The sequence below is a fragment of the Lingula anatina genome, chromosome 4 (assembly GCF_051362555.1).
Source record: "Lingula anatina isolate TDL-2025a chromosome 4, LinAna3.0, whole genome shotgun sequence".
Lineage (NCBI taxonomy): Eukaryota > Metazoa > Brachiopoda > Lingulata > Lingulida > Lingulidae > Lingula > Lingula anatina.
The window spans coordinates 424,026-451,089 of record NC_141770.1 but is presented as its reverse complement, the minus strand read 5'-3'; the positions used below and the strand labels follow the sequence as shown (position 1 = coordinate 451,089).

The window sequence follows — 27,064 nt, the reverse complement described above, 5'->3', positions numbered from 1 at the left end:
TTTCAAAGTCCCTCGTGAACAAGAGATTACTGCAAGCCGGTTATTTTGCATGAAGGCCAGTAGGGAAACCACTGTTAACAGCAGGTCATATACAGCGACGTCTGCAATGGGCTGGGGACCACGTGCGTTTGCAGCCAAAACACTGGAATCACGTCGTTTTCAGTGATGAGGCCAGATATGGATTTTTTAGGGTTGATCGTCGAATCCGTGCCTACCGACGTGTACGAGGGGAATAAAACGATGATTGTGTACTGCCTAGGGTGCAAGCAGGGGATGGTAACGTCTCTGTTTGGGGAGCATTACATGTCGGTGCCCAGAACCAGTTGGTTTTTCTAGGAGGCAACCTCATCCAGGATTCCTACAGAGACATTCTACAGCAAACAATGCTTCGATTGGTAAGAGTCATCTTCAGGAACAACTTTGTGTACCAAGACGACTGCGCAACCCCACATCGAGGCCGCAGAATCACTGTTTTTCTTCAAAACCAATGGGTTCAGCAACTGCCCTGGCCTGCAAACTCTCCAGATATGAACCCAATTGAAAGTCTGTTGGCGGAAGTAATACACAGAATTAATAGCTATGGTCCTAGGCCGGTAAATTGTGATGAACTGCGACAGGCAAATATCACTGCGTGGAGTGATATCTCCACCCAAACTCTAAAAAACGTGTCACAGGGTATGCCAGGTAGGATGAGGGCGCTGCAAGCGGCTGCTGGAGGTCATACCCGCAATTACTGACTTTTCATGATTAACTGTAGTGAGATCTTTGACTGTGTAAGATATCACTGTCCGGAGGCTATCATTTTCTTTAATATCTTATCTTAAAGTTTATAATGATATCAAACTGTTGATATGGTTTTCTGGGGGTGTTTCTTTTGAATGGCATCTTATGTGAGATTTGATATTATTGACCAAAATATCTCACAACAGAAGACTGGATGTTATTATCACTCAGTGACATACATTTTTAATGACTAAAGCCCAAAAAATTTTAATCAGCACTCAAAAATAACAATGATAAAAAATATTCCATATTAAGTAGCAACCCTGTAAATGGACGAGGAGGATTACGGTATTAGGGTCTATTTACCTCTGGCTTTAACTTCGCCCTGCTATATAAATGAACAAATGTTGCAGATCGTAACAAAAAACTTTCTTATAGTGTTTTATGACATATATGATTTACACATTTGATAGTGAAACACTCCTTGACTTTAACGAATCACCTGACGTAAACTGTCTATCCGCGCTCCCCGAAAAAACTGTTTCTTTTAATTTTGAAATGAATTGCTTTTAAGGGAAAGAATTCCATTAAACCCTTTAGTCTCAATATCATTATACAGCATGTTGTAATCGATATTTAAAAAAGTTAATTTTTGTACTCCGCTTTCATCGAGGATACCTCAAGTTGAGGTTACAATTACGTCGCTCGCCTATGCTACTGGAATATATATTTAAGGACAAATTAAGCTTTGTAAAGTCCCTATTGTCACACACCATAGATACTTTATTTTGTCTTGAATGAAAAATAGCCTCAAATTATCGTTTTGTGCTTAAACCTTTCATTACTTGAACCAAGATCTGTACTATAGCTACCAAGACGTACATGCATCAAGTTGGGTCTGCTGGGGGAGGGGAGCATTTAAATGATAAACGAGAAAGTCTACCTGCAAAAGCAGCAGCAGTGGTTTAAATAATCGCTATCTAGACTCCCTTTTCTTTGACAGCAACATAAAAAGTGTTTAGGGAGAAAGTCACACAAAGACCCGACGTTGTTTTGTCTTCAGCATTTCCTCTTCCTTGTTATCTGCAATTACTATCGTCAATTAATGAAATCGAGAAAGCAATTAAGTGACGGCACATTGAATATAGTCCCTGGTGCATTTCGCTGAGTGTTTACAAGATCTAGCGACACATTTTATCGCCATGCGTTCTAGTTTGATTAGTTTAGAAAATTAAACAGTTACTCTGGCGGCTCTCCGTCATTGCTATGAATCTGACATAGAATTTAGTCCAAAATATTAGTAAATTCAGAATTATTAGCTAAAACGTAAATTGCCCTAATTTGTCAGATAATCAAAAATGCCGGTGATCCACGCGGAGGGTACGCTTTCCTGAAGGTAGCGGCGACGAACGGCGACGATATTTTCCTGAATAGTGAACCTTTATTAGTTATGAAAAGCCCCCTTTTCAACAGGCGCGTTTTATTAATTACTTCATGTCACAAAGTTAATTTATACAGGCAAAACTTTATTCAAGGAAATAGTTTCACAAAATGAACGAGAGTAAAATATAAGTCGGCACAAATATGAGGCATACAACAATGAGTCATGTTATGGATCATGTTATGGGCCATGTCGGATTATAATGGCATACCTTGATGCAAAACAGTCTATCGTTTCTTCCACCGCGAGTCCCTTTATTTAATGTAATGTATTACTCATTACCTGTTTCATTTGACACTGTCTCTTTTTATCTCCCCTTTTTATCTTCCCCTTTCTCTTGTTAGAAGGAGGGTAAATAATTAAGCACTCAAAATCTGCACCACCAATCTTCAGAAAAACATAAGTCAACGAACCAGTGGGCTGATCCACAACATCCGACACAGCAGAATGAATCAAATAACAGCTAGCACAAATTTATTTGCAGTTAGCTATAGTGTCACTACATACATAATCAGCTGCACGCGCGAAGCTGCTGAACAAAAGGATAGTTTGCTACGGGAGACCGTTTGTTTACATAAGTACTCTAAGGGGGCGTGGCTACCCAGGCGACCAGGGGATTAGGCTAGTTACTATATGCCGTCAACAATCGTTTAGCGACCCTATCATTATACACTCTCTCTATTGTATTTTCCACCGCATTAATCGCAGTGTAATCTTCAAATGGTCCACGGGGTAAATGTACACGGTAACTACGGAGAGACATTAAACATAATAAAACTAAGACTGACCTGAACTAGGAGATAAAGCCATAAATGAAGTTATTCAATCCTTTTAAGACCTAAAAAATTCCTTTAAGACCCCATTCCCACATATTTTACATCGATCTATCCCCGAGGGGAGTCTCACTACATTACTGTCAGCTTAGCCGGCTTAAATGTCTGTCCCACCTACTAAAAGATGTAAGAGGGTAATTAAATTCTGTGCGCGGTCGACTGACAGCAATCTAGCATGAACCCCCAGGGAGTAAGGTCGATCTAGTTGAATCAATCTAAATCTCTGGGAATGCGCTCTAAGACTTGGTTACAGTTCTTTCCAATAAATACAATACTTTAAAAGATTCAATACACATAATGTCATTATAACAAATTATCTTTACAAAACATTGATATCAAATCTTATTTAAATGTGGAAGTTTCTGAAATTTAATTTGGCGGTGAAATCATCACTATGACAGATGAAATAAATAAGACTATATTGAGTGACTTTAAATTTGTTTGGTAAAGAGGCAGGTTGCATACGAAAACTGGCATGATTGGTTTACATTTGCGGTAATTATTCAGGTTCTTTTGACAACTTTGGTGATGTTTGCCCCATAACTGCCATACTGTCATATTTTTTTTAACTTTAAAGATGCATACAAATAGTTAATGTTTTGCCACAAAAGCCCACCAAATGCCGGCATGTAAATTCAAATAGTATAACTAAGAGAATTACCAAAAAATATGATATTGTTTAATGTTACCCAAAAATGATATAGGAATGGATTTCTTTGCTAGCTTTCTATGCTGTATATACATGGGGCAGAAAAGTAGGTCACATAAGTATTGGTTAAATTTCTGACACAAATTTAAAGAAAGGGGCAGTCTAAAGCTATTTTATGGCTGATCGAGATTTATTCAGTCATTTCGAATTTATTTGATTCGTATAAGGAACAGCCATGTTACTGTTACCACTTCTCCTCCTAGACTACAAGAACCTGTGTACCCATCTCTTGGATTTAGGTCACATATAATCTCAGCTCGATCTGTGTAAATTTTGGGCTTTGTCAGTGCATGGGTCTTGGTATAGAGATTGTCGCAATGCACCCTTGTCCAAAATTTGCAAAATGCACTATATGCTAAATTTCTAGCACACCGAAAGAATTATGGGAAAAATTTCTATAGCAGTCTGACTTAATTAAAGTAATATGGGGAGATTCCAAATTGCCCTTGGATTTGACCTTTGACCTTTATTTCAAGGCCAAACGGGCCAAAATTATCTAAAAATGGAATTTTTTCAAAAAAATTATTTGCGCCGATTTTCAGAAACTACACAGACCTCACCTATAATATTATTGGCAAGTGTTGCGATAAGGGTCGTCTTTCATCTCCGTGAGTTTGGGGTCAATCGGTGCATTTTCTCGAGAGCAGCAGCCATTAGATGCCGAAACTGAAAACTCTATTTCTGGAACTGTTAATGCTAGAACCATTTGATAGAGCATGTCAAGCCCAACACTGATAGTGGTGTCTGTTTTTTTTTTTTTTTTTTTTTTTTTCCATATGGTTTACCAGTTATGCTGTATCAAAAAGTACATTGTACGGTAATGTGCATAAAATTTCAAACGTCTGGACAAGATAACATAAGGCATAGTGAGGCAGGCAACTTCTGGTCAAAAATGACATTATTTCAAGAAATTCAAACATCTGAGATTTCTGATCACATTTCATGAATATCAAACAAAATGATCTTTTCTCTATTTCAATTAATTTCTTCTGTACAAAATTTATGGCACGTTGCTTTAACTCCAAAACTGCAATATTTTAGTCCCTTATATCTCCAACTGACAGATATGCCCATAGTAACTATTGATGTCATACACTGGCAATCTAACTGTGACCTTGGAATTGACCTTCAGGGACCGTTCACATGAAAAATCTAAATTCTTAAAATACAAAAATCCATTGGCGGTATCCAGTGATCACGGTCTGAACCCAGAATACCCGGCGGCGTAATTAACTAGCAGAGCGAGTGAGTAACTTCAAATTAAAGCTGTAATTAATTCTAGGCTGCGCTCAGAGGAGATTCTGACACCTCAACACATGCGCAGTAATAAGCTAGAGAGAAGGAAATGGCAGTCATTGTTGCTTGGAAAAATGTGTTTGTTGCTTTTGTGCAACAAGAAGATGAAGAAGATGAGGTCCATATACACACGACAGATATGAGTGCACCCTGATGAACTCCACAGTTTAGAGATACTACTGCTCATGCGTCAAGGTGCCAGAATCTCCAGTGAGCACAGTCGAGAATTAATTACAGCTTTGGAAGTTAACTCGCTTGCTTTTTTTTGTCCGTCACATCTTCAAAACTGACAGTCTATATGCCCTTGGTTACTTTTGAACTTGAATAGGAAGTCATACTGGCAATTTAAGTGTGACCTTTTTCCCAGCGGGCAAATCAACATTGAATCAATGTTGAATCAACGTTGATGGTCAACGTTGAAAGTATGTTGATATGACATTGACTATGAAAGTTGACTCAATGTTGAACCATCAAGGTTGAATCAACCTTGAGGTATCAATGTTGAATCAACGTTGCTGGTCAACGTTGAAACTATGTTGATATAACGTTGACTATGAAAGTTGAATCAACGTTGAACCATCAAGGTTGAATCAACTTTGAGGTATCAATGTTGAATCAATGTTGACAGTCAACGTTGAAAATATGTTGATATGACATTTACTATGAAAGTTGAATCAACGTTGAACCATCAAGGTTGAATCAACCTTGAGGTATCCATGTTGAATCAACATTGATACCTCAATGTTGAATCAATGTTGAAATTAAGTTGAATTTGAAAATTGAATTAACGTTGATATATCAATTAGGCTATCAGGATATTTGATTGAAATTTGCCTGATGGCTGAAGGTGTTCTCCAAGATATCAAGCATTTCTTGAAATAAAAAGACTCAGAGCTGAAAAGGGGGGAAATAAGGAAAATTACCTACAAAAAAGGTAATTTCGAAACAAAAGGGGGGGGGGGGGTCCAGACCCCGGGACCGGCCCCTGTATCCACCTATGGGTCGTCAGATTCTTTTTTAACTTTCCAGTTTGATGCTCAATTTTACGGACCAAAACAGCCCGAACATAAAAAAACACAAACAACAACTAATTTAACCATGAATATAATATATTACAAACAATGAACATACACTAACTACATGTAATACTATCATGTTTCATAAACTTTAACATTTGTCAAATACAGTTAAATTCTAACAGATTCGTAGACAGTTAAGTTTTGAAGACGCAATGTCACAGTTTTAAGAGTCCTTTTCTGTTAAACGTTCCTCCTCATAGTGTGGGGTTTTGAAGACGCAATGTCACCGTTTTCCATGTCCCTATCTGTTGAACGATCCTCCTGATAGTGTGTAGTTTTGAAGACGCAATGTCACCGTTTTCCATGTCCTTATCTGTTGAACGATCCTCCTGATAGTGTGGCCTCACAAAGTACTGTTAATAAAGTACAGTTTTTGTACTGTAAAAGTGTTACACACTGTCCACACTCACGTGTTGCATCAGTTCATGTTATCCGGAGTCTTGCACTTTATTTACATTATACAAGTATGCAGGCACATACGGTAATTACCCATAAAAATTAAACAACAAATTAGCTTTACTAAAATAATCAGGTTGTTAAGATAATTTTAAGAATACAAAAACAAAGGGTCACCAGTCTCATTTTTTCTCACAGCTAACTTAAATTTCCAGAAAAACAGGCATTTTTGGCTTTTTCAAGCTTTTTCTTCAACTTTGAGTAAATTTTGTCAATTTGCCATAAGGTAAGGCTGGTGACCCTATGTTTTTTTTTTTTTTCTTTTTCTTAAAGATAACCTGAACATCAAATCTGGAAAGTTTTTAAAAAAATGAAGACCGCTTTTTTCACTAAATTAATTTTAATGAAAAAGGGGTAAAACAAGCGTTTTATGAGGGGTAATTACCCCTATGCATACCTCTCTAGTGAGATAATCATTTAAAACTATTATCAAGGTTATGATTAAGGTTATAAATAAAGTTAAGGTTGACCCAATGTTGAGATCCAGTTGATATGTCAACATTTACAAAGAGTTTACAAACACAGGTTGATTCAATGTTGAAATCCTGTTGATCTATCAACATTGAAAATTGATTGACAAAGAAAGGTTAAATCAATGTTGAGACCCTGTTGATCTATCAACATTGACAATGGGTTGACAAGAAAAGTTTGATTCAATGTTGAAATCCTGTTGATCTATCAACATTGAAAATTGATTGACAAAGAAAGGTTAAATCAATGTTGAGACCCTGTTGATCTATCAACATTGACAATTGGTTGACAAGAAAAGGTTGATTCGATGTTGAGATCTTGTTGATCTATCAATATTGATGGATCAACATCATCTTAACCTATCCTCAATGTTGAATCAACGTTGAGTGCCTGCTGGGTTTTGGCCTTGAATTTTCCTTCCCTTATATCTCTAAAACTGGCACAGATATGCCCATTGATACTACTGAACCTGAATGGGAATTCATATATTGACAGTCTTCTTGTGACTTTGAATTTGACCTTTGACCTCCTTTTCGCCATGAAATGCACATCACAAATTTGGATTTGACCTTTTACTTTTCCCCATGATTTTGTTATAAATTGTAGTTTTCAACATTAAAAAATCGAGACCTCTTGTTAACTACAATTTGTGGAGCTTGTCAAGTACAACACTGGAGGTGGTGTCCCCCTTTTTTTGCTTTCCTGCAAATGCGCTGCAAATGTCGTTTGTCTGCTGGGTAGGTTGTTTTTGAAAATTGGCATGATATCGGTTTATATTAATCATAATTATTCTGTTTTTTTATTGTTTGAATATTTTACACATTATAACCATAGTACTTTTTATGGGCTATGAAACTGAATCCTTTGGTAGTTTTTCACTGTCCAGGGCAATATCTTGTCTTTCAAAGGTCAGTGATCTATATCCCTATATTGTCTGTAGAAAGTCTTAGACAAAGCACTGCATGCATGCTCAGACATTGGAATGTGCCTGTCCATAAACCCTATGAACCTGTGCATAAGTCATATGTGCCTTTGCATAAACCTTATGTGCTTGGACATTTATTTTTCTATTCTTCTACATTTACTTCTAGATTTACCAAGCGTAATAAGTGGAGACAAGATAGGATTCCTAGATCCACATGAAAAATTCTTTGGTCCCAGGACGACAGGGAAGCAATGGCATCTTGAAAATGATAGGGAAGAAATCTCTTCTTTGCCTGATCAGTTTGAACCATTTGTGGGAATTTTTGGTGGCCGTGACATAACATTCAATGGTGGAGTTTATAAGGGAACACTGTTTCGCTTTCCACTCAGGACAGGTTCACAAGATCCCTCTCAATTCTGTTCACAATTGTCAGAGCAGATATATGCATCACAAAAAATTGATAGTTTGTTCAAATCTTTCATGACATGTGCATATATGAACCTTCTGTTTTTGTCATCACTGGAAAGCATTGAATTGTATGAAAGAACAGAAGGAAGTGAGAAACCAGAGTTAATCTTTCAGTTGGAGATAGATAAAGACTGCATCAAAGGTGTGAGATCAAAGCGTGAAGAGTTTTTGTCAGAAATTGCTAAGGTGCGACAAACCAATGAGTGGCCAGAAAAACCAATTCAGTCAACGTATGAGCTCCAATTCACAGAGACGACATATATCCACCAATCAGCTGCCTCTTCACCTACCCCCTCAAAGACGACCAAATGGATGCTAACAAACCACTTTTCTGGAGGCCAAGTGAGTTCACAGTTACAAGAACTGGCAAATGATTCAAAACTGGGTTTCCTTCCGTGGGTGGCTGTTGCTATGTGTTGTGGCACAAAGGACGAACCATTTCAACAAGTCAAACAGAAGTCCCAACAACCGAACGGCCACTTCTTCTGTTTCCTACCACTCCCACTTGAAGAAAAAAGTGTGACTGGTCTACCAGTTCACATCAGCGGGTTCTTTGCACTCAGCCAAAATCGCAGACAGCTGAAATGGCCCACTGCAGACCAAGATAGGTCTGCCCTCACTGATAAAGCACTTCTGTGGAACATCTGCTTGGTGGAAGAAGCAGTTTCAGTGGCATATGCAGAACTCCTAAATTGTGCCATTCTCGAGGGCTTTTCACCAACATGCATTTATAATGCAATGCCAGACTGCAGTTTAACTGATCCCAAATTTGAAAAAATGGTCACACTTATGTACAGAGTGACTCTAAGGAGGCAATCATTTTATAGCCCAACAACTGACACCTCTTTCTCTGCCAGTAGATGGCACAATGCCAGTGAAGTCTTGTTCAATGATTTAAGCCCTAACATAGACAATGTTGAGGATCTTGTGAGTGTTCTCATGCAAAGTGGCGAAAGGATTTGCACTGTCCCATCACATGTAGAAGAAGCATTACAAAAGCATGAAGTGAAAATTTCTAAGATTCAGCCAGGACATGTGCGCACTGCTCTAAAGAAACCAAATGTGTCAACCTGGGTAGTCAGCCTCTCATTTGTCAACAAGATGTCTATCCTGAAGTACATCCTCTCTGATTCATCCTATGGTGATATAATTGGGATCAAACTTTTGCCCCGAAGCGACCAAATTGTTAGGTTCCAGTCCAGTGCAAGTGATGCAGTGTATATTCCAACCAAGGATCATCCAAAAGAGCTTCTTCCCGGGCTGACCCACAGCTTATTGGAGACTGAGAGAGTTCCATCTGAGGTTGCCGCACACCTGGAAAAGATGGCAACTTTAGGTATAACTATTAAAGTTCTAAACAGCAATTAAAATCTGCTAATAGGCAAGTTCAATTGAATGGAAAACAATCTTTGGATTACGTTACCTTTTTCAGAAACAAATCTGGTCATTAAAGCAATTTTTTCAGATTTTATATACAGATTCATAAAGGTCAATACATGTTCTGCTCTGCTGTGACATAAGTGAATGGTTACACTGTCACTGTCACCATAGAAAATGGCAGTTAACTCTGCAGAAAATAAGATTTTATAGATGTCTCGATGTGCCAATTATGCATGCTGTCATTCATATTGTTAATCTTTCATGACATTAATATATATTATTAATGAAATACAATTTTAATAAAAAAAACTTCAATTAAAAAAGAGAAAATTTCATTTTTGTTTCACTTTAGGATTAACCCAGTTGAAAATTCTAGACAAGACTTCAATGGCTGAATTGATCAGAAGACTCTTCGACCCCTGCAGAGACAACACCAAGGACTGGGATCAACACACCACCAACCATCCTACTCATGGCTGGCTTCAGATGGCGTGGGAGTACCTGACCCGTCAATTCCCTGACAATCTCTCCAGGTTTGAAGACTTGCACATTCTTCTTGATCTGGCTTCTTGTAGAATTGTGAAGCTGAGTTCTGGCTTACCTGCCTTGATAACTTGTTGGAAAGGGGACAGACTTGATGATGGTTTAGCTAAGTGGCTTAAAGCTTTGGGGGTAATTTTATTTCAGAATCTCCCCAAATTTATCGAAGATCACCATGCTGTTGTACCAAAATACATAAGTCCTCCAACACCTGAAGGTGTTTTACAGGCTCTTTCAAATGTGCAGACCCAAACCAACTTAGAAATGATAAAAGAATGGCCATTGGCAGAGAAGGATAAGCTCAGAAAGCTTGTCTCTGAAGCCTCAGCACATGACATAAAGTCACACAGGAAATTGCTTATGGAACTTCCAATCTTTATGTCGGTTGGTGGAACAGAATACTCTGATCCTCAAAGTTCTGGCAACAGAGTTTCTCTCCATGAAGCATTCTGGGTTTTACATCAAAGTCCAAGCTTTTCATTACGTTGGAAGTTTATCGAAGCATCAGGAACAGACTCTGAAATGCTAGTTCAGCAATTAGGAATGAGAATTTTGGACATGAATGACTTGCTAAGAGAAATTGTGTTAGCAGACATTGAGTGGTACCAGGAAAGCGGAGAGATTGATCTTTTGATGAAGCAGGTACTGACCATCAACATGAATGAAGATAAAGAAATACGTCGTATGGTGAGAGACATTCCTTTTGTTCCAAATGAATCAGGAGAGAGATTCACAGCAAGCCAATTGTTTGATCACCATGATTCAGTTGTATTTGATCTCTTTCATGGGGTATCTGATGTCTTTCCAACTGGACAGTATAAGGATGATCCACAATTACATGCGGCTCTGAAAAGGTTAGGATTGAAGACAGAAAGAGAACAAATAACTGCAGAGGACATTTACAAGGCAGCTGAGTACATTCAAAATGTGGCTTATGCGGGATCGGCCACGCAAAACTTGTTGATTGATAAGTCAGAAGCAATTATGACAATTTTGAGATCTAGACCAACTATATTAAAGGATAGCCTAGGAAATGGAAACTCACTCTTGAGCTGTTTGAAAGGCACCAGGTTTATCAAGGTCAAGCCAAGGCCAAAGAATTATCCCAATTCTTTGCCTTGGTGTTCATCGGATTGCACCTTTTTAACACCAAGTGAGTTGTGCAGTAGCGTATATGAAAAAGTGATTGGTTCTGTGAGGCCTGTCTCTGATGAGGTTGTGGATAAAGAGATTGCCAGGGAATTTGGATGGAATAAAAGGCCCAGTATGTCAAAAGTCATTGCCCAGTTAGAACAGGTAGTAAGATATTATACAAGTAGTGAAAAGGGTCTATTTCTGCCAATGATTCTAGATATCTATGGAGAATTGTTTCATCCAGTTAGGGGGGATGTTCCCTACAAAGGCCTTAAATCCAGCTCACATAAATGGATCTGGAATGGAGATGGGTTTTCCTCATCAAAAGATGTTGTTCCTACTATTCCTCCAAAACTACAAGGGATTATGCTGCAGCCTCATTTGTTTGTCCTTCCAAGAGATTTAGAGAAATTCAGCGAACAATTTTCCAAGTCTGGTGTAGAACAAAAAGATGAACTTGAAATCATTCTGCATGTGCAAAGCAATATCCAAATTAAATACCAACAAGAAAGGGTCCAGTCTCAGATGATCAACAGCAACGCTGCAGATCTTGATGCACAGAGGGATCTTCAGACAATTATTGATCTGTTGCACATTGTTGAGTCAATGGACGAGGTGACAATATCCCAACTGCAAGATGAGCTCTTAGTGCCTGTTCATAGTGATGACAAATCCACCCTCATCCTTAAGCCAGTCTCCCAGTGCACTTACTGTGATATGGACTGGCTTCAGCAAGGGTATGACATCACTGATATTAGTGATGAAGAAACAGAATCTATCTTCTTTGTCCATGAGCATGTCTCAATGCAAACTAGTGAAAAGTTAGGTGTGCCAACTCTTATGAGTCGTATTTTAGATGTAGAAGAGTTGGACATGAACTATGGCCAGTCGGAGCCACTGACCTGTCGCCTTCACAATCTGCTTAAGGAAGGCTACACAGATGGGTTATCCGTTCCTAAGGAACTTATTCAAAATGCTGATGATGCAGGTGCCCAAGAAGTAAAGTTTCTGTATGACCACAGAGAAAATAAAGATGCTCAGACATGCTTGATACATGAGGGAATGCGAAGTTGCCAAGGACCTGCACTCTGGGCCTATAATGATGCTGTGTTCACAGAAGAAGATTTCAAAAACCTTGTTAAGCTGGGGGGTGCAACCAAAGAAAAGATGAGTGACAAAATTGGCAAATTTGGACTTGGGTTCAATGCAGTCTACAATCTAACTGATGTCCCAAGTTTCGTTAGCAGTAACAGTATAGCCATCTTTGATCCACATATGAAACACTTGGGAAGAGCAGCAAGATCAAAACCTGGAATTAAGATTATTTTAAAAAACAGAAAAAAGCTTCAGAAGTTGAAGAACCAATTCAAGCCTTTTAATGGGATTTTTGGCTGCAATCTTGATTCCACTGCCAAATCTTGCATGTTTAGCTACAATGCAACATTATTTAGATTTCCTCTACGGACAAAGGAACAATCCTATAAAAGTGAGATCAGCGATGTGCATTATGATGAAAAACAAGTGCTATTGCTTCTTCAGAAATTGGTGGATTCTTCTTCAGAAGTTCTACTTTTTACTCAAAATGTGAAGAAAATATCAATTTATCACCTCCCCAAGGATGGAACCCCATCAATGATACAGTGTATCTATGAAACAACAAAGAACATATCAAAAGTGATAAGAGGTTTGCATTTACCAGAGCTTCAGCCAACACAAATTTTAAAAGCTTCAACCCAAGCCCTCCAATCAGCAGAATCAGTGCCATCAATTCCAATGCCCAAAGACACTCAAAAGCCATCAGTGTCCCTTCTCCTTGAAATGTCCTCCAAAATGGATGCAGGTAGTGTGAGTATTATCAAAACTGAGGAGAGGAATGATTTCTGGCTGGTTACGTCATGCATGGGAGACCTCACATCACAGATGTTGACCATGTGCAAGAGTTCTGGTCTTGTACCTACAGGTGGAGTGGCGGTGCATTTGAAGGAGTGCAGTGTTAAAGGCAGCGTTAGATATGCACCATTGTGTACCCAGAAGGGAACATTCTTTTGTTATCTCCCTCTTCCAATTTCCAGTGGATTCTCATTTCATGTTAATGGAAGTTTCTCTGTGGAGTCCAACCGCAAACATCTAACTGAGAAAACAACGGATGATAAAGTTTCAAAAGGAGCTGAATGGAACCAAATCATCATGAAGGATGTCATTCCCAAAGCACTTCTTTTTTGTCTTGAAGACTTGAGAGAATTAACATGTGGTACACCTTACAGCTTTAGCGAATTGTGGCCAACCTGTGGGAGCACATATAAACCAGTATGTGAGCCTCTTGTGCAGCAGTTTTATGCCTCCTTATTTTCCACAGAGGAACAGCAGGCACCCGCTTTATTTTCAAATGGGAAAATATGGGAAAATGTCCATAATGTTGGTATGCTCACAGAAGATGTCAAGGGATCAAATATAGTGACCCATGCTGAAAGAATATTAGAAGATTATCTCCGGGACAGGAGAAAGATATATGTAAAAGTTCCCAGTGAGACCATGAAAACCATATTGTCATTTGCCCCTGGAGAGATTCAAGGAAAGATCATGTTTGACCTTCACAGGTTGTACAATGAAGCAGTTTTCCCAAACATCAACACTCTTGATGGAGATGTCAGAGATTCTTTGATACTTTATGCAATTGACCAAGATGATGAATATCTGAATAAACTCTTGCAGAGATATCCATGCATTCCTTCCACACCTCATGGGGAGTTAAAGAAACCCTGTGCTCTCATGCACCCAAAAAGCAGAGCTGCCTCATTGTATTATGAGGAAGATGGGATTTTCATCAAAGGAACCGAAAGGTCATACCTGAACCCACGCCGCCTTCTGGTATTGGAAAAACTTGGCATCTTTGAAGACATCAGCTGTGAGCAGATTTTGGAGAGAGCCAAAAGTGTTGCTGGTCTCCATCAAACAGATAATTCAAGAGGAGTACAAAGAGTGAAAGAAATATTGCAGTACCTAGCCTGGAGGCTGAGTGGAAAAGAAGGTAGTAAATTGGAAAGTGAACTGAGTGGCGTATTATGTGAAGTGCCATTTCTTCCAGTTAAGCCCAAACCAGACGGTTACCCACTTCCTTGGAAAGGCAATCACAACAATCTTGCTGCACCTAAAGAATGCTTTTCAACAGATGTGGAAAATTTGGTGTCTTCTTCCACTGCTGTTGTCGACAGAAGGGAATTGAAAATGAATAGAAGTGTGGAGAGGTTGCTCCAAATACAGTCTAGAAAAGATGTTGAACTTGATCAGGTATGGGACCAGTTTGATGAGGCCATCGCAGCTGCCCCAAAGTGTGGAAAGTTTGAAAAGAAGCTGAAAGATCTAATTAAGGACATTTATCAGTATCTGAATGATTTACTGCGAAGGGAACCTGCAAAACAGTCCGCTATCAGTAATGCACTGCAAAAGAGAAATGCAGTGTACATTCCGCAGTCACAAGAGTTTGTCTCAGGCAGTAAAGTTATATTCGACTCCAAGGCTGGATTTGAGCCACTTCTTTTCGGGCGTCCTTATGACTGGAGAGACTTCCCTGATGTCATGGAAGCTGCTGGTGTTCGAGAAGACTTTGATATTGCAGATTATATAAAGGCCCTACGGGAACCACATGAAAAATACAGCAAAAAATCACTGCCATCATACATACGTCAAATTGTGTCTGCATTACAGCAGAATATTGAGGATGAGATAAAAAAGGAGAAAGTACCCCTCACAACAAAACTGAAATCAATTGAAGATAAAAATGGGCCTATTTATTTACCAGATGAAGATGGAGTGATGTCTGAAGCAAAGCACCTTTGTTTTGATGATTGCCCATGGCTTGTGAATGATGATGATGACATGCATTGTGCACACAAAGATTTACCATATCATGATGCTATAGGCCTTGGTGTTCAGACGAAAAGAGGTGAAAAGCTTAGAAAATGTTCAATGGGAATACCCTTTGGTCAGAAGGAAAAACTTACAAATAGAATCAAGAGAATACTAGAAGGATACCCCTGTGACCAGGATATCCTGAAAGAGCTCCTGCAAAATGCAGATGATGCAAAGGCAACTGAAGTTCACTTTGTTTTAGATCCCAGAAACCATTCCACCAAGCGCATATTTGAGGATTGTTGGAAGCCATTGCAGGGACCAGCTTTGTGCGTTTACAACAATAGTCCATTTACTCAAGCAGACATAGAGGGTATAAGCAACTTAGGTGAGGGAAGCAAGAGTGAAGATCCAAACAAAACAGGGCAGTATGGGGTCGGTTTCAATGCTGTATATCATCTCACAGATGCCCCATCTTTCTTAACCAAAGGACAGGAAATTGGAGAAACATTGTGTATCTTTGATCCACATTGTATTTATGTGCCAGGTGCTTCTATTGCAGAGCCTGGAAGGTGTTATAATGACATTCCAAAGTTGAGGAAGGCTTTCCCAGATGTATTTGCAAGCTACTTGGATGACATGAAAGAATCTTTTCCAATGGAGGAAGCTACCTTGTTCCGATTGCCACTCAGGAATGAAAACATGGCCAGACAATCCAAGATAAAAACTACACCTGTTACCATTCCAGAAATGCAGTCCCTCATGGAAACATTTCAGGGTGATTTATTTCTGATGATGCTGTTTCTCAATAACATTAGGAAAATAAGTGTCTCAGAAATAAACATGTTCACTGGAAAGCTGCAGAACACATACAGTGTTGAGGCCCGTCTCAGTGCTGAAGATACACAGGCACAACAGTCCTTTCTAAAGGAAGTGGTGACCAGCTCAGAGAGGCTGAAAACACAAGAACTGACAATGGACCAGTTACGTCCCATCAATTTTTCTTTCACCATGTCCTTAAAAGACAACAAAGGCAGATTAGAAACATGGTTTATCACCCAACAGTTTGGCTTCAGCAATTCAAGCTCAATACCTACAACTTTAAAGAAGTCCCTCTGGGACAGAGACTTGGGATTACTGCCACGTGGAGGAGTAGCACATCTGCTTCCACCTGATAGTTTACCGACAGAGAAATTAGACCTCCCAAAAGGCAGGGTATTTTGCTTCCTGCCACTCCCACTGAAAACAAACCTCCCTGTTCATATCAATGGTCACTTTGCACTGGATCATGAAGCCAGGAGAAACCTTTGGATGAACACTGAAAATACTGATGTGAAAACTGAGTGGAACAACACATTAATAGAGCAAACAGTTGCACCTTGCTACACTAACATGCTTCAGCAAACAAAGAAGATTATCATGAGAGAGATGTCTGGAGGTGATGAGACCCAGATAAGAAGATCTTTGAGCCAGTATTGTGAGCTCTTTCCAGATATCCAGCATCAGGAGAATTACATACGTTATCTGTCTCAAAAGGTATACCAGTTGACCAGTGAACTTCATCTGAGGGTTCTTCCAGTTTTGCGACATGCAAGAGTGAGTGAGACGGGATTTAAAGTTGCATGGTTTTCACCTACAGGAAGTGGAAAAGATGCAGTATTCTTTGATGACTTAGATACCCAGATTCAGGAACCAGGGTCAGGGTTCAGAGATACATCAAAATGTCAAGAACCATCCTCCAGAGAGATTGTTAGAAGGATTTTATGTGAAAGCAATTTCAATCTTTTATATTGCCCAATGTCAATATATATAAATTATCGGGATGCAGAAATCCAGGTGAAAACTGTTAGTCCAGAAGCTGTGCTTTGTTTCTTTCAAACCTACCAAAGACCTGATAGCCTGTGTTTTATTTCATGCTCAGATCTTCCAGAACACATTGGAAAAACCATCTTTGGAAATGTAGGCAACCTTTGCACTATGTTGAACTTTTGTAAGAAATCTGACAGTTTTGTGCAGCTACTTGAGGGTTGTCCATTGCTTGTAACTGAGGACAACAAGCTGAGGATGTTTAGTTCCAGAACACCTGTCTTCTGTTCACCTTTCTGGGACTTGCTGCCTTTGTGTGCTGCATCTTTTTGCCATAGGTTATTGGAACGTACAATTTTTCGTACAGACCAAGAAAGGCCAGTTTTCAAAAAATTCAAGGTATCCGATCTTGCAGAAAGGCTACCATTTGCCTTACCAGAAGCGCTACAAAATGGAGGTGTTATTCCATGGGATTCGAAGGCTCCATCAAAAGAGTGGATCCAATTACTGTGGACATACCTTCACTCCGAGGTTGGTGCAGTTTCTGAAGGCAAAAAAATTATATCTTTATTGAAGCCACTTTCCCATTGGTGTCTCTTGCCAGTAAATGTAGGGCAATCAACCTGTTTGCTTCAGATGTCAGAAGCCAATGAAGTTATTGACAGCAGGAGTTTCTTCCAATACTTCCTTGGGATTTTAAATATGTTACAAAAGCTGGGTGTTCCACAGCTAGCCTATGATATACTACAACAACATTCTGAAAAGACTGCACGGGCAATAATTAGCAACCCTAGAGATCCAAGTTCCATCGTCATCGCATTAGAAGGAGTAGCCAAACGACACAAGCTAGCAGGCAGACTGAATGTGCAGGAATGCCATGTCATATTGGGATATTTTTGTCAGTATCTTGATGTGCTGAAAAGCAATCCTGAATTGAAATGGAAATTGTGCAGTTTTCCTTTTTTCTCATCTGCAAAAGAGGAGATTGTCAGCATTGAAGGAAAATGCACTTACATTGCACCCAGCTCTATCCCTTTAGATGGCATGCAGCTATTGGAAGGAGGTGATCAACATTTGGCCTTCTTGAAACCCAATGTAATGTTACAGCCACTCTACACATGGCTGGGTTGTCGAGTACTCTCTGAGTGTGAAATGTACTGTGATTTCATATTACCAAATTTTGAAATTCTCTCAGAGGAAGAAAGGATTAAACACTTACAATTCATATCAGTCAAATTACGCCATAGAATTGATGAAGATGAGTGGGAGTGGGTGATGCTGATTGATAAACTTTCTCATGTGAAGTTCCTACCTGATAGCCGGAGTGGAATTCCTGGCACCCTGTCAACTGCATCGGCTTTTTATGATCCTTACAATGAAGTTTTTAAAGCTATGCTTACAGAGGAAGATTTTCCATCAGAGCCTTTTAGATCTCAACCAATTTTGCGTTTGATGCGTGAGGTTTACAGCAACAAGTCACTTCAGAGAAGTTCATTGAATTTGCCAAAGCCATTGAAAGGGGGGCTATTTTAGCATGGAAAAGTAGAAATAAGGCAGAACTCAAAAAGAGAGAAAAGCAGGCATGTGTATTAGTGATACATCTTTTTTCGCAAAAGAATGATGGTCACTTATTGCGCATTTTAAAAGATGTTGCCTTTCTACCCCAACGTGTTGCTCCAAGCAACCTTCAGAGTCTGTGCCCATGTCGCAGTATGGATGGAGATACAGTGAGGCCTTTCATCTGCTTCAATGGTGCTGTCTTATACAAGCAGGAATATGAACATTTATCATGGACAAGTGTTTCATTCTTGGAACAGTGGGCAGAACCAAGAGACAGAAAATTGTGTGAAATACTTGGAGTGAAAGAAATCCCCTCTTTGGAACAGGTGGTAGACCACTGTTGCAATGTGTGCCACTATTTGCAAGAGCAAGTCAAAGATTTAACATCAGAAGAATCTGAATTACTCTCTGAGATAATGGGGCACATATATCAGCACTTGGAAAGATATAAAAACAAAGTTAAAGAAAATCCGAAATGGACTCAACAACTGCAACACTTGACCTGCATTTTAGTAGAGGATGGAAAAAGGTTTGTTTATCCGAGTCAAGTTGCTACTTCTTGCTTGGAAGAAGAAGAAATAAAGCCTTATCTTTTTGCTGTGCCTTCACATTTCGCAAGGTGTAAAGAGCTCTTCAAGCTAATAGGCAGCACAGATAGACCCTCCTGCTGTCAGTATGCCACTGTCTTGGAAATGATTCATGAAGATACCGAAGGGAAGAAACTGGAACCAAATGAAAAGAAAAAAGTTTTGAAAGCAATGGGCTTTTTGTTTAAAAAACTTCACAGTGGGGATGAATGGCCAGAGCAGGTAAAACAGTTATACTTGCTCACTTCTGCTGGGGAACTGAGGCAGTCCAAGGACATTATCTTTATTGATAACATGTCCCATTTTGACCGACTGAAAACATTTCCATTGGAAGAACCCATGCTTGCTCGCCCTTCTCAGAAAGAAATTGGACCTGAGGTCCCATCGTACAGCGATGTTGCTGAATTTTTGCCAGAATGTTTGCGCCTTAGATATCTGACTGATGTTGTCAAAGAGAAACTTCACTCTGAACCAAGCATCAACATTATTCAACAGCATCCTTTGAAATGGAAGATAAAGTCAGATTTTTTTTATCAGGCAGTGATGCGTCTCCTTCGTCATGCTGGTAAAACACAAGGCTTCACTGTAAGTCAGCAGGACAGTGCTGAGCTACAAGAAAACATTAAAAACATCAAACTTCACTTTGCAACAAAACTGACCACTGTTTTAGAATACAAGGGAGAGGTTTTGTCTGGAAGTGAGAGAACACAGTCATGCTTCTATCAAAAGGCCCATTGTGGACAACAGTCTCATTGTTTTTATTTAAACAGCGATTTTCAAATGAGCAACTTTTCACTCAGGTTTGTCGAAATCTTGAACAGTTTATCTAAATGGAGACTTTCAACTTTCCTCCATCACCTGTGCAGCATCCTAGATGAAAAAGTTAATTTACAAGAGATTTCAAGATGTTTGGATGATCAGGGCATTCCGCCAGATGATTACTGCTCAGATACCAGTGTTCTCCCCATCCCTGGGACTTACCTTCACATAGAAGACCAGCATCTGCTTTCTGAGAATTTTCACCACTTTGAATGCGGTGAATACGTAGGCTATGAAGTAGAGGATCCATTGTTGAAGAGTCGTGAGGGTCTTCCAACATACATATATGCCATTGTCCTAGAAGAGATCAAGGAAGATGCTGACTCTCAAACCTCAGATGTGCTAAGAAGATACAAAATAAGAATTGGGAGTGAAGAAGAGGATGTCCTTGTTGTGACGGCAAATGACTTGTACAAATTTAAACGCTCACCAAAAGTTGTCTCAAAGGATGTTGTTCTTTATGATAAAACTCCAACTGAGGATGACTTCACTCCAACATGTCTGGAGGACATTAAGGAAGATATCACAAAAACACTGGAGGCTGCTTGGAAACTTGATGAAAATGAGAGGAAAAAAGTCATCAAGAGACTCATCCGAAAATATCACCCAGACAAAAACCTTGGCCAAGAAGATATTTGCAATGAAGCATGCAAATTCATACAGACTGAAATAGCTAGACTTGAAAGAGGTCCGCAAGAAACGTCTTCATCCTCAACTGAGACAAATGCTGCATCTTCTGGTCCTAGATGGTCACATAGTACACGTAGCACTGGTACGGCATATTCTACTCACGGTACCGGTAACCGGTCACACACTACATATGAAGATGTATTTGAGCAATTTTTCACCAGAATGGGGCAACGTGCCAGACAGGAGAGAGAATGCCATGACAGGTATTATTCCAGCGGGAGTCATGGTAGTGACAGCAGGACGTATGGTGGATTCTGGGAAACTCGTAAGAATCCCCAACCCTACGAGGCTTCCAGATGGTTCCGCCAGGCCCAGTGGGATTTCAAAGCAGTCTCCAATGACACCAGAGAGCCATTCCAGAGCTATGAGTGGGCTTGCTTCAAATGCCATCAGGTTAGATATAATGCTGGTTCAATCTTGGTTCAGTTTCATTAGATCATTATAATATATATGTTATACCTTAATTGCAGTTTCATTTTTAAAACTGAATTAAATTTGATACGATAAATTATTAGATTTCAAATGTTCCTTTATTTAGTTCCTTTATTTTTTGAGTGTAATCCCAATTTTTCATCAATTCTGTCAATCTACTCACTTCTTGTTTATGATCTGTCAATCTACTCATTTTCTACAGTTAAAACTAAACAGTATTTACAATTTTTTTAAATTAAAACATTATAATTATACAATTAGTTTATCTATATCACATATGTATATTACAATTTCAGTCAGCAGAAAAAGCACTGAAGGCTGCACAGTTTGCCATCGATGCCAATCTGAAAAACAACAGTCACTACCTGCCTACAATGGCTGTCACTCTTAACCTTGCAAACAATTTCTCGACTATTTCACAGCTGTCCATACGACTCCAGTCCCTACTCACACATTCCACTGCCATGCGCTATCCAGACAGGTGTCATCGTTTACCACATGAGGTCTACAACATGGACACAGCAACAAAAGCTGTGGACATCACCAGCCAACTGCTGACTGAGATCGAGACATTGTTGACAAAGAAAGGTGTGCCAATGGACAGAAAAATCTAAATTTCTTCCCTTTTTATGTAATTAATCAATGTAAATTATTTTTACTTTGAGAACATTTGCTTTGCAGGATATTTTACTGTCAAGTTACAGGATTGCTTCAACATGGTGGATATGGGTATGTTGAGAATAATTGTCTTTGAAAAATGAAACCAGGAAATTGTTAAGGTGATCAATGAAAAACATTGCGTACTTTGGATAGGTTACAGGTATATATACAGAACAATTCCTATGACAGGAACATTATTTTATTGAAAAGATGGATCAAAAATCTTAATTGTAAATAAAAATTTGCTTTTTGCTTTTATTGCCATATACATGTTATAGTATATATACTGAAAAAAATGTTAATAGATTTTTCTTGGAGTATGAAGTGAACCAAGCTTTGTAGGTATACAGTGTATACCTTTGTAGGTATAAGAGTGAAGATATGTATAGTTGTAGTCTTAGGTATCTTTTTGCTGATAAGAGGATAAGGTGGCAATTTAAATGATTTATATATAAAGTATGATGTAGAATTTGGATAATATGCTTTTTGAACATTTATTTTTATTACTGTTGTATACTAAAATTGTAGTATGTATGAACTTGATTGTATTCATTCAAAGTGTTCAAACATGTTTTTTTCTGAATATCATCACCATTGCAGTCTTTATTATCAGGCTGGGTACATATTGTACTGAACGTACTAAATCTTAGGAAGCTTTCACTCACTATCGTTCACTTATGCTCACTTACACAAGTAACCTTTCACTCTCACGATCGATCCCAGATTCAAATGTCTAAAACTTCACGTAAGTGTGTGCGCCAGAAACCAAGTCAACCACAAGGATAAATCAACGTAACGCTGCTTTATTCAACAACTGACCCCGATTCATAACAAATTTTTATTCAAAATTTCTGTGTTCAAATAATTTTTTCCTTTTTTTCAATTTTGAAATTCATCACCATTCTAAAACCATATTGTCAATTAACAAACTGAGAAAAGAAAGCATGACAGTTGGCATCTCATTTGTATGTAGATTGATTTCTTTTGTACATTTTTTCACTGCATTTTGCCACTGTTATGAGGAAAGAACTTCAAATTTGATGTGTATATTCAAACAGTATTATATGCAGGTATTTGGCTGGTAGCTATAGTAGAAAGTGTAAACTGTGAAATATTAGAAAATTTAGATAAATTGCAGTAAATGTGCTTTGTAGGGATTTGGAGAGGTATCCTTGCTTGCAGATCAATGTATATGTGTGTTAATATTTAGAAAAACCAAGAAGGTACTGCTTAAATTGTTTATAATTGTGTCGATTAATTCTTCTGTAAATATATGCTGCTAGTTTAACAGCAATTACAGGAAAAGGTGATGAAAAAATTTATGGTATATGGTAATGCTTAATAATGTACAATTAATTAAAATAAGCATTATTTGTTTCAGCATTGCTTAGAGTAAGCATGCTCTATGGCAAGTAAGAATTTAAATATAGGATTCTTCCATCAATTGCAGTGAGCACCCTCTGCAAATAAAACACCAGCGTAACGTGTACACATCATATTGTGAAAAGTGATAATTTTTCAAAGAACGTTGTTCATTAATTGTTTCGAAAATGAAATGTAGTAACTTGACCATGGACTCTGTACATGTAGTTTAAAAGGATTTTAGTTGCTATTTTTTACAAATCTAAAGTGAATTTTTAAATTATGGAGGAATCACGATGAAGATTATATAGTGCAGTGTGTATGGCAGATGCTGATGTTGTCAGAATGTGTATATAATGTGTGAACCACATTCTTCTAACATATCAGCATCTGAATTTATAAAAATATGTATAATTTCAGAACTATAGAGATGGTAAAATGCTAGTAAGCAGTATGCGAGGGTAGGATATACCTTTTGCATTCCACGTGATTGACCTTGTATTTTTTAGAGTGATGCGTTATTTGCGTCCTATATTCTGCGTGGTACGTGATTCAAGAATTCTTGGTGATTGGTGGTTGGCCTGAATATATCTTGGTGATTGGTAAATGAGTTATTTTAATCTTGGTGATTGGTGTTTAATGGGGGGGGGGGGGGGGGGGGGGGGGGGGGGGAGGTATTCCCTGTACATCTCCGTATGCCACCTGTTCTATAATCAGAATTATAACAGATAAGGTATAGATAGTGCCAAGTATTCACTGGAGTTGGAGATCCAGTTGAGGGAGAAATTGAGATATAACACGTACTGGTACTGAGAAACTTTACCCTAGTCTTGCAACCTTGCAGTACATGGACATTGTACCTCAGTGGTATCTCCACTTTTTGGGCATTTAGGAAGAGAACCATTTCACTTGGCAAATATAATGTAAATATAAACTGTAGATGAGGACAGATGTTCCTACTACATATTTCACTTGTATATATACTCTTTTCTTTACCCTCTTTTTTTTGGGGGTGGGGTGGGGATGGGGAGTGGGGATGGGCGCAGAGACAGGCAAACTACACATTTTAATTTTGCCTTATTTCACTCATGTAGGAAGAGAACCATTTCACTTAATTGGCAAATATAATAAACAGGGTATACTAGCATGGAAGATAAGGACAAATGCACCTATACTATGTACATGTATTATATGTAGGGCAAATTAAGGTACAGGAAAAACTGCCCGTTTTGCCTCATCTCACTTAATTGCTATATTCTTTTCTTTACTCTTTAAATTCTCTCTCTCTCTTAATTTTTTCCCTTTTTTTTTTTTTTTTTTTTTGGGGGGGGGGGGGGGGTGGCTTTGACCTGCATGGTTTGCAGGATATACTGTACTTCTTATTATGTAATGTTATTAAGGGACAATATAAGTACAGGTAACCTACAATGTAGTAGTTATAGGGTCCAAAAATGATCATTCTTGCTATTTCATTTAAATTAAAGATAATGTTTTAGTTAGATTGGATTTTTGGAAGGATTGGGAGAAGTGAGGTACATATACCATATATAATTACATGTAAGTTTATTTTTTGGAAGGCTTGGGGGAAGTGAGGTACATGTACTATATATAATTACATGTAAGTTTATTTTTTGGAAGGCTTGGGGGAAGTGAGGTACATGTACTCTATATAATTACATGTAAGTTTATTTTTTGGAAGGATTGGGAGAAGTGAGATACATGTACCATATATAATTACATGTAAGTTTGCTTTTTGGAAGGATTGGGAGAAGTGAGATACATGTATACTTACGTGTAAGTGCATTTAATTGAAGGCACAGGTTTTGTAACTCTTCATTTAAATGTATAATTTTGGATTTAGATGTAGGTCATGTATAATATAAGCTTACAAAAACAAATTAAGTTGTGTAGACATTTAGCTTGGAACATACTAGTATATATGAAAACATTGGTATATATTAGGGAATCATTAAATTTGAGTTTAATTAGATCATATATATCTTGTGGCTGGTCATGTGGCTGTACATATGGCTTGTCCAAGATAATATCAAAGTAACAGATAAGTCTGCCTAGCTTGCCCAGGGTGCTCCAGCATCAGGTACGGGAAGCTGGGAGGGGTGGGGGCATCCCTGGCTATTACTATAGTATGTATGTATATGTATTTATACATGTATATAGGCATAGGGATGGAAAATGGCTTTAATTGGTTTTGATTGGTTTGGTTTATTTTGTGCTCATTAGGCCTACTTGTGTGTGTGTGTGTGTGTGTGTGTGTGTGTGTGTGTGTGTGTGAAGGGGGGGGGTGTTATTTAATCACATATATACATGAGTGCAGTTTTGTTTTCCATGTTCACTACACAATTGCTGGAAATGTCATAGTTTTGTCTTGGATGGTAAGTTGATTATGCTGTAACACCTGAAATTATTTGGGACCTTTTCCCAAACTAGAAAAGGGGAAAAACAGTCAAATTCAGATATTGCTTGAAGACCATATATGTCTTGCATTTAATATGCAAGTCCAGTAATTTTTTGTTTTGCACATGATAAAACAATATCTAATAATTCTTTATGATTTGTTAACTTTATTCATCTGTCATTTTAATGCTGATTGTCAGATATATTATTATAAAACATACTGCTTCTAGTGTGATATGTCAGTTTGTAGTACAATTAGGGTTAAAACTGCAGCATTATCAAGTATATATAAAATAGCACTCATCCGATTTTAATTAATTACTGATATAGAGATCAAAAGGTATTTTGTCACAAACTAGCAAAGACTCTAAATCTATAGGCATGATAGTATTCACATTTGGAAAAAGAAAGTGCAATTAATGATCGAGTGCTAAGGAAAAGGAATTAATTGCAATACCATTTACGCTGTAGGTATACATACACTCCCCCTGCACCTGTGTCACACTGAAACTGATAAAAATGACACATCTAAATATCTCTCCTGAGAAAAATGGTTTTTCCAAGTTTGTGACAAGAGTTTTTGATCTTTTTTATAGGGCGAAATAAAATTTTGATATTTTGTTTAATTAAGACAAATTAAGGTTCAGTTCATCATGATTAAATCAGGATAGCAGCCCTGTTCATCTGGTTTTTATCAAATGATGTTTAAAAGAAATTTCATCTCTAGCTTATTGGATGTATTTTAACAATAAAATTTTGGTTAATTTCCATGTTTTGTTTTGAATTTAAATGTTTTGCAATTCAATTTAAAATACCTTCTTCATTCGGTTTTAATTATTAATTATATGGAGAAATGTACAGCTATTCCTTGTAAACAAATACCGTTTTTAATGATGTAATACAATGAAAGATTTATTATATACTATTGAATTACCTGTGCTTTTGACCACATTTGACATGAATTACCAAAGTGAGATGATAAAAAGCAAAATTAATTCTTTTTGACCTTGCACAGCCTTTTTGACAAAACTTGCCCTAGAGTGAAGGATTAGTAAAACTGAAAATATTACTACAAGTCTTTTAAGACTTTAAAAAGATAATTAGGATTTAGAATTTAATTGATGCAGCTCACAGATAAAAGGGGGGGGGGGGGGGGGGGGGCAGATGCAAAGCTGACCCTTGCCACTTGGGGGATACAGTACATGGCCACAATTCAAAATTACTGAGCAAAAAATGGAAAAGAAGGGAACAATCGGCTCATGTCTCAAATTTTCCTTGCCATTCAGACTGTTTAAACCAAAATAATTTTCATTTGGAAGCAAAAGGGAACAAAACTAGCTGGTACTTGTTATTTATTTATTTTTTTCATTTCATATATTTGAAAACTAAAATTAAGGAAAACCTGCATTACAGCCTATATACATTCTTT

At 38.1% G+C, this 27,064-nt stretch overlaps 1 pseudogene across 1 annotated transcript in view; it reads left to right on the top strand.

Moving 5' to 3' along the window:
- LOC106161733 (sacsin-like) overlaps positions 1–23,873 on the top strand; it is a 47,909-nt pseudogene extending 24,036 nt beyond the window's left edge. The window contains exons 6-8 of the transcript XR_015333881.1: positions 8,100–9,737; positions 10,134–21,159; positions 21,495–23,873. The product of XR_015333881.1 is annotated as a sacsin-like (transcript). The remainder of the gene's footprint in view (positions 1–8,099; positions 9,738–10,133; positions 21,160–21,494) is intronic.
- The last annotated feature ends 3,191 nt before the right edge of the window (positions 23,874–27,064 follow it).